General features: G+C 47.6%; 2 long non-coding RNA genes across 4 annotated transcripts in view; one reads left to right on the plus strand and one right to left on the minus strand.

The window, feature by feature from the left end:
• Positions 1–1,503: 1,503 nt before the first annotated feature.
• Gm34278 overlaps positions 1,504–9,015 on the minus strand; it is a 17,919-nt gene continuing 10,407 nt past the window's right edge. Inside the window, exon 5 of one of the 3 annotated variants that reach the window (XR_873419.1) lies at positions 1,504–1,582. This is a non-coding gene — a long non-coding RNA (predicted gene, 34278). Of the gene's footprint in view, positions 1,583–7,009; positions 8,303–9,015 lie in introns of those variants that run through there. The other 2 variants (XR_873422.2, XR_873418.3) reach the window with 2 other exon arrangements.
• Gm34332 overlaps positions 7,580–9,015 on the plus strand; it is a 1,720-nt gene continuing 284 nt past the window's right edge. The window contains exons 1-2 of the long non-coding RNA XR_382404.2: positions 7,580–7,797; positions 9,000–9,015. The exon at positions 9,000–9,015 is cut by the window's right edge and continues 284 nt beyond it. This is a non-coding gene — a long non-coding RNA (predicted gene, 34332). The remainder of the gene's footprint in view (positions 7,798–8,999) is intronic.

Genomic DNA, 9,015 nt, shown 5'->3' on the forward strand with positions numbered 1-9,015 from the left:
TAGTCACTGAGACAGAGACCTACAGCAATTCTTCCTTGGTCTAATTCCCTGCCATTTATCACGTGACTCAAATATCAAAAGCGTCTCTGCAGATGGACCATAGGACACACTTCTCATGGTGGCTTTCATACAATGACAGGTGGTCTTAAATTTACTAAGCAATATAATAGTAAGAAAAATGGCTGGGCGCATTGCAGGGGTGGTGTGGGGTGGGGCACAATGATAGCCATGATCTTGTAAAGTCACTTGTCCAAGATGGCTGTGTTTATATTCAGGGTAATGGACACCTTCCTGTGGCCAAGCAGGTCTGCCATTGGCTGCAGCCGCCTTGGGACCTTCCCCAACATTTGCTTTCTTTCTCTTAAAAGAGAAGTAGAGGGCGGAGGGCTTAGCTGCTTCAACTTGAAAGCAAAAGCTAGAAGAGGCGTTAGCAGACTTTCTTGTGGCCCGGCACCCTGATTACCACAATTAAGGTCCAAGGTGTGGTGTTCTCTGCGCAGCATGCTCCAACACATGAAAGAAAATGATTCAGGCAAGGAAAATAATTACACGTTAATTTGTGTTTGGCAACTGTGTTTTATTCCCTTGGCCCACAAAGGGGAGATAAAACGTGATACCGTCGAAAGTGTTTTATCTGCCTTCGGTGGGGTGGCCACGGACTGCTTGAAGAGATGAGTATTCGTCTGGCATTGTGCGGCTGTCTTCGACGCTCCTGCCTGCCAGGAGGAGCTGAAGAGGCTGCATTCCGAGCTGCTTACAGCTGGCTCTGACCCCTTTGTTTCCTTGAGTTTCACGGGGTTGGAAAAGGAGAAAGGAAGATTGGCCCGGGCTTTTCAAGGGGGGACGATGGGGTTGTCATTCCTACAGTGTGAACTTGCATTTCTCTCCAAGTAGAAGTGGTCCTGTGAGAATCTCAAGGCCAGCTTTCCTGTGGAAGCAGGCAAGCCAAGTCCTGAGTCTGTAGGCTGGGACCAGGAGTCCTCAAGTGGCCCAATCTCCTGAGACCTGGCAAAGAACTCTAACAGAGGTTTAAGAAGTGAGACCTCGAGAAGGCTTTCCATGTTGGCCAGTCTGACCTACACCAAGGTCAGAAGGATCCGTTCTGATCTCAGTTCCAGCCCTTCCCAGCCCAGTGGCTTTGGTCACGTAATTTAATCTCTCTAAGCCCGGGTTTCCTGTTTGTAAAGGAGAGACAATAAGAATGATCCCTCCCTCTAAGAGTTATTATGGGGATTAAATGAGATAATGCAGCCCAGTTATTGGCACAGTCCCTCACAAACAAGAAGAGCTGAATAAAGGCCAGTGGCCATTCATGAACAAAGTCCTGGAAGAAGTATCAGGTGAGGGGTAAAGAAAAATAAATAAATATTGACCACCACCTTTTATTAAATTATGATTTGGGATATTACAGCTACCATACTGATAGCGAGATAATCGCTGGATGGATGGATGAATGAAAGAATGAGTGAAGATGCTGTTAAACTCCAGGATGAACCACAAATGCCCTACCTTTTCTTCCCAGAGGGATTCCTTGCTGAAGTGATATCAGCTTCTTAGCCTCCTTTGATCTCCACACCTTCATCTGTAAAATGGACACAAAGCTCAAAAAGAGGCATTGCTGTATCTGGCAGGGCTTTTAGCATAAGGCAAGGCCAGCAGCCATCAGAGCTCTCCCTTCTGGCTCTGGGAAGAGGTTCTTGCCACTAGGATTGGCCACACTGGAGGAAGGGTCTTTTGTTACTCCTACTCCACACCTGCCCTCTTTTCTTTCCCTGTCCTGTTTTCTGTTCCAGGAAGCTCACCAGGAAAAGGGGCTCTCTCAGGCAGGCCCCTTCTAGCTGCCAGCCTGATCTGATCAGTGGAGAGCCCAGCTGGAGAGACAGGGTGGGGGGGGGGGAAGGGGAGGCAGAGAGAAGGATGGAAAGAAGGGAGACATTAGAGGAGGTGGTGTTTCTTCTCCAGCTTCTTGCGCTTTCCTCTGCGGGTCACTGCCTTTTCCCCTGGAGAGCCCCTCTCTGTCACCCCTCTAACCTTGGCAGCTTCAGATTGCTCTTTCTCTTTAGGTCTCAGGGTAGCTGCCAGCCCAGACTTGGGCACACCTCTGGTTTTCCCTCACTGTGTCCACACCTTTGTTTCTTCTGAGTCCTCGGACTTCAGGGCCTCAGGAAGGTGCCAGCTGTTTACTTCGGGAACCTAACACTTGCTACTGGATATATAAATGGTACATTGCAGCAGAGGCTGGTTTCAGACTTGCTGTGTGGCTACGGCTGGATTTGAACTCCTGATCTTTCTCCCTTCACCTTCCAAGTGCTGGAGAAAAAATGTACTCCGCAATAGAAACCTCCCAGGTTACTGAGAGAGAATTGGAGCCCAGGAATCAGACAGCCTGGAGCTCAAATCCTGTGATCCCAGCTACTGATGGCACTCAGGCAAGTCCTATCATGACTCCTGGGTGGCTTCTAAGTCTGAAAATGGGCCCAAGCCTGGCACATACAACTGGAGGGCTGAGCTCATAGCAGGACCCCACACTCCCTAGGTGGCGCCTCCCGCTTGTTTCCCCTTTCAGCTGTCTTTCACTTTTTGATTTCCTCTGTATTTTATTATTTTTATATTTCGGGAGTGTTTTATCTGCATGTCTGTTCATGACATGATACAGTACCTCCAAATGCCAGATGATGGCGCTATATCCCCTGGAACTGGAGTAAATATATATATGATATATGTATATGTATGTATGTATGTATGCATGTATATGTATGTATATATGTATACGTGTATGTATGTGTATGTATATATGCATATATGTGTGTGTATATATATATGTATGTGTATATATATGTATATGTGTGTATATATAAATATATATATATATATATATATATATAGCCTTGTGGTTGCTGAGAATTGAACTCAGGTCCTCTGCAAGAGCAACAGGTGCTCTTCACCCTTTCTTTTTCCTTTTAGAGATAAGATTTTATTTTTAAATCTGGTTTTGTTAGACTATGCCCAATAAAAAAAATTGCTTCCACTGATGAACTGTCTTCCAGGTGTCTTGGGCCCAATGCCTCAGTAAGGTGCCCCTTCCTACCTGGTAGCCACTGGTGTTAGTACATATATTTTGTTACACACTTATTCCCCATTCTTTCATATATGCTGTGTATGGTACGAGACAGTGCCTTAAGAAGCATGTGTGTAAAATACAATGTCATAGCATTTTTAGTTAGAGAAAAAGCATGGACCGCTGACGTCATCAGTTTCGGAAAGCATCTGAAGTCCAGCCCACCAAGTGTGCGGTTGAAGACAGATTCTGAGAGTGAAGCAACCGAAGGATGCACAGCAGGTAAACCACAGAGTCAAAGATCAGGGCATCCGACTCTGGTCTGCTTTAGTTCCCTGAAGCTGTACTGTCTGTGTTTATTCCATCTGGAATAAACCGGTGGAGACGCACACCTGGAGCTAGACTTGCCACGATAACCCGGAGCTATGGGGAATGACTGTGGATGCTTGGCCTGCTGCCTTTGATCCTCTGATGGTCGGACTAAGGACCCTGCTCCTGGCTCAGTGTGTCCCCTGCTCCAACACTGCCTGATGCCCTAGGGGAGGCAGGCAGCATAGCTCAGGGGCCTCCAAAGCTTGGAAGCCATACAAGTTTTTTTTTTTTTTTTTTTTGGTTGTTGGCCACTGATGAATGGTGATAATTGTTGGGAGATTAATTTAGGATTCTCTGATGAAAGATGCTGCACAAGTGCCAGAGAGGAGAGAGAGAGAGAGAGAGAGAGAGAGAGAGAGAGAGAGAGAGAGAGCGCGAGCCTGGCTGAGCAGGCATTCTCTTGGTTTGCAGAGCTGACTCAAATTCTGACCTAAGGCGAGTCACTTAACCCCTTTCTGTCAGTAAAATCAGCCTAATGATGGCTGCTCCTTCAAACCACTTTGATTCACAGATGAAAGCACTCACAAAGTGCACAGGATTGCTATTAATTGAGCCATTATTATTTTTATTATTGGGTAGATTAAGCCCACTAAACTTTAACTATGTTTTGCCTTCCACCTGCCAGCAGGATGAGCAGGTGACCATCAGATGACGGGGCTTCTCTGACATCACCCTGTGTGGGGAAAGCCAGGCAGGCAGGCAGGCAGGCAGGCAGGCAGGCAGGCAGGCACTTCCTCCTCCAAGGCTGTGGCCTCCTGAACAGATGCTTGGCCTGTTCCGGCCATGTCATGTTGACTTCTGCTCCCAGCCTTTAACCAGAGTCTATCTGACCAACACTGGGTGACGTTCTCAGGGACCAGGAAGCACAGTGGAGGGGCCTAGTTCTCGGCCATGGCTGTGAGACTCTGCAGGCAGACAGAGCAAGCTGCAAAACGGCTTCTGGAACTGAGTAATGGGAACCGACTGTGCCAGCTGTCTTCAAGTGAGGTTCAGAGAAGAAAGCCCTGAGCCCTGCAGCCACCGCCCTGGCACGGCAGGTCAAGAGTGGCTGAGCCAAGTATCTTCCTCACTAAATCTGAGCCAGGACCAAGGGACAGGGAAGCCATAGTGGGGCTTGGTCCTCACTCTACCTCTTATGCTGCTGTTGGCAGGAGACAGAGGTCTTAAAAACACATCTTACGGGCTTGTGGGAATTAATGATGGGATTGGTTCTTAAGCCTGTGTCTGGCACAAAGTAGATGCTCAGAAAACTGTTTATTATCACGACCAGAAAGCAATCCATGTTGCATACAAAGAAATGTTCTTGCCTGATGGGAAATTGGTCACCTTTCTGAAGTATACTATGATTCCCTTTTCACAGTAATCAAAATCACACAGATAATACACATTTGGTATAAAACAATAGGCTCAAGGAAAAGGCCTAAATCCTGCAGCCATATCCTAGATCCACAGCTCAGTTTCCCCCAGGATGCCTTCTGGGAGCTCTGAGGTAAAATGCCTGCTTCATCGACCCTCCTGAACTTCAACTTTGTGTCATTAACACTAAGGTCAGCGTAGCAGCAAATAGCCCTGTGCGAGCGAGGAGATGCTTGGGTGACATTTCTTGCTCTGTCCTGCCTTCAGAATATGAAGACATTCCACTCTGGAGTGTACATATTAGGGATAATGTGAATTGTAATGCTCACCCACATCAGTGAGAACTATGCTATGTGAATAAAATCAAAGCCACGAGTTCAAGAGCGTAGAGGAAAACACATGCATTTACTTTTAAATTCGAGCCAACCAATGCTAGCTGTAAAGAGTGAGCCCCGTGGGGCTCAGACAGGGCGAGCCTTTGGGCCACACGGTGGCAGGCCCCTGCTTGGAGGAAGACTGAGCACAAGCCCGTCCCTGTCATTCCCACTAAGTAGCTGTTGAGAGCCTGCTGCTTGCCAGTCATCTTGTCAACTCACCCGTGACGTGCGTCTTTTAATCCTATGACAATCCTGTTAAATTTACCCTGCAAGTTTGTCAATGGCTTTTGGCTAGTCTTTGAGCTGTAGGGACCTGTGCTTTCTATCTGCAGTAAAATGGAAACAGGGAAATCTTGTCCTGTGTGGCTGGTGCTGCTAGCGACCGAACAGAAGGCGGCTGCATCTCAGAGTCTGCAGACCTGAAGCCGTATACAGACAGAAAGGAACAAACACTGGAGGATTCTCATGTTCTAATTCTTGGATGAAACCCACTCCCGCTGGAGGTGATCATGACGGCCGCAGAAACCCTCTCTGATGTCACACATCGCCTTTCTCCAGGGCACATGCCCGAGGCTTACAGTCCCTCTATGATCAACTGGCAACGATTGCTGTGTTTATGATCATTCAGTGGGTGCAGAGGCCAAGGCCATGCTAGACTCCAGCTAAACCTCTGCAAAGATGGAGGGAGCTACCCTCTGCACTTCAGCTTCCTCAGCCAGGAATTGGAAGGGACCAAGGGCTTGCTGTTGGGAGGATCTGATGTTCAAATGACAAAGGTCAGAGGCACAGTCTCAGCTCACAGCACCATGAACGTGCGTGACTACCGTCATCACGCACTCTGTGGTTACAGCTACATCCATTTCTGATGTGAAGAAACTGAGGATCAAAAGGTCTTTAAAAGGTGAAGCTGACTGGAGAAAGAGAGCAGAGGGTTGCTCTGGGTCCAGACCACATGTGGCCTTGGCAGGGGTTTTTGTTTGCAGGAGAGTTTCTGAGTGTTACCTCAGAATGTGGCTAATGTGGCTGCTGTGACCACTGACAAGCCTGGAATGTACTTTTGGGTCCTTTATCTATCATCTTCCATGCAGCTTTTGAATGCTGTTAGTTTCACAGTTTCCTGAAGATTGTGATGTTTCACAGAGCCCGCTCAGACTCGCCAATGCAGGACAGGTGTCGAAGGATATTTAAAATTGTATTATTTCAGCCCCCCCCCCGAAACTTGTTTGGTTTGGTTTCTACACAGAAATATTTCACCTCCTCTGTTAATCACATCTGCCCTCCACAGCTCACTTGTTGCTGGATGGGCGGGGCAGGCAGCTAGTGTCTTGCTCATGAAGGCTAAGAAAAGAGGCCTCCACTGCCTGCCCCCTTCTCTCTCTCTCTCTCTCTCTCTCTCTCTCTCTCTCTCTCTGGTAAAGCTATTTAGCTCAGACAACACAATTCATGGAACATGTATGTGCTTAACAGTTACCCTTTGGTGCCAGAGGGCATTTGTCTCAGGACCACTCCAATCCATCCAGGTACCCGAATCAATGGATGCTCAAGGGCTTTCTATACAAAGGTGTAGTGTCTGCTTACAACATGCACACATCCTTTGCATACTTTTGGTCACCACAGTCCTTGATGCCATGTGGATCCTGTGTAAGTAGCTGGTGTGGCACACTATGTTGCTAAGGTCTAGTAAGAACACAAAACTGCACCCTAACAGGTTAGATGCTTGTCAATATGTAAATATGCATATATATGCATATATATGCATATATATATATATATATATATATATATATACTCACATGTATATAGACATATGTACATGTACTCTTCACACATAAATATACTGGACGTGGTGATATCTGTCTGTAATCCCAGCACTTTGCAGCGTTGTATTTTCATAGCCAATTTGGATTACACGAGTCTCTCTCTCTCTCTCTCTCTCTCTCTCTCTCTCTCTCTCTGTCACCCATGAATATGGAAGTCTGACTTTGAACAATAACTATTGCTGATGTTTTGCTACAAACAAGATTAGAGTCCTTTGATGATACCTAACCTAAAATCAAGTAAAATATCATGCCGTGGCTATCATGAACACTGAAATTTCCCCAACTAATACTTGAGACGGCTAAAAATCAGTTGGGAACCCAGATTGATCACTGCAGGATGTATCTGAGCGGTCACTAGTACTTTTTCTTATTTCTAAGGTATTTTAAAGCAACGCTTGAGCTGTAGTGAAATCAGAATAGGTCTGGAAATCCACGAGGACAGTAAGCAGCGAACCTTCATTTCCTACCTTCGGCAGATATTGAAAAGTACTGGTAGAGATTCAGAGTGAGCATCAATACAAAGTCCCTAGGCAGCGTGGGAAGTCAAGGACTTCCAACCCTGAGTCTGTGGTTCTGGGGATTCAAGCCCCGAGGAACTCTTGGTGAGAGGAGCCCTTGGGGAATGAACCGGTGCCGCAGCGCCCTCTGGTGTTCACGTACGAGGTGCCAGGATACTCGGGGCAATATGGCTGCTTGAAGGCAGACAGCCTAAACCCAAAGCCTATCTTCCTCTTCTCCCAACGGCAGGAAGTTGCAGGTAACATGGCAACCGTCACAGCTACTTCACACCAGCAGCGAGGGAGATCAGCCAGCTGTGAGTAGATGCTGCAGCAGACAGCACACTTGTCCGGGCTGGGGTAATTGTACTCAGCGCAGATCTAGGATTGTCCTAGCTTTCCCCTAACCGTTGCTTTGCAAAAGCTGAAGCCAAGCCTACTTTCTGCGACTGCATGAGCCACAGGGGCTCTGCTCTGGGTCTGCCGAGGCTTGGGAGGAAAGTTCCCAGAGCATAGGATGACTGGCTGAGAGTTCCAAGCTCTTACCCCATCTCTGAGCCCACACCCCACACCTGCCTTTGATTTCTCCTTGTGTCAGACGAGGTGGCTCCATCCATTTGACTCTGCGCATGACCCCATCCCGTGGCTCTGCTTTCACTCTGAAGCCAGGATTCCTGTCTGCGACCAGAGCCTGAGTCTCATTTCCCAAGTCAGCCAGCCACTTCATAGACTATACCGAGGACCAAGTTACCAGGAGGAAAGTGCAGAGGGACTGGCCACCAGCCCCAGCCACTCAAGGGGAGCAACAGACCATGCCCGAGCCTTCAGAGAGAGAGAGAGAGAGAGAGAGAGAGAGAGAGAGAGAGAGAGAGAGAGAGAGAGAGAGAGAGAGACAGAGAGAGCAGGTTAGTCCCAGAGTGCTTTGGCAAAGCCCATCCCAAACTTGAACTCTATCTCAGGGCACTGTTCACCTTCTGAAGGCAGAGATTCTCAGAGCATGGCCCCTGGACCCGTCACAGTATCAGCTTGGAGATGTAACCATTCAGACCATTGAAATGTGGCCTGCTGGCTGGTTTTATTGCCAACTTGATACACGTTGTAGCTTTGTATCTTCATAGTCAATATGGAGTATATAAATTTCTCCCTTTCATTGCCACTATCTTTCCTCCCCCCCCTTGTGTGTGTGTCCCATGAATATAGAGGCTGACTCTAAATAGTAATTATTACTTATGCTTTATGTAGAGTCACTTAGGAAGAAGGAGCCTCAATTGGGAAAGCACCTCTAATTAGAGTGGCCTGCAGGCAATTCTATGAGGACATTTTCTTGATTTCTGACTGACGTGGGGGTGAGGCATCACTTAGCCAGTGGTCTTGGGTTGTATAAGAAAGCAAACTGAGCAAGCCATGAGGGCCAAACAGCATTCTTCTGTGGTCCATGACTACTGAGTTCTGCCCTGACTTCCCTCCATGAAGGACTGTGACGGGGTCAGGCGAGCCAAACAAATCCTCTCCTCTCCAGGTAGCCCTTGGCTGTG

The sequence above is a fragment of the Mus musculus genome, chromosome 13 (genome assembly GCF_000001635.26).
Source record: "Mus musculus strain C57BL/6J chromosome 13, GRCm38.p6 C57BL/6J".
Lineage (NCBI taxonomy): Eukaryota > Metazoa > Chordata > Mammalia > Rodentia > Muridae > Mus > Mus musculus.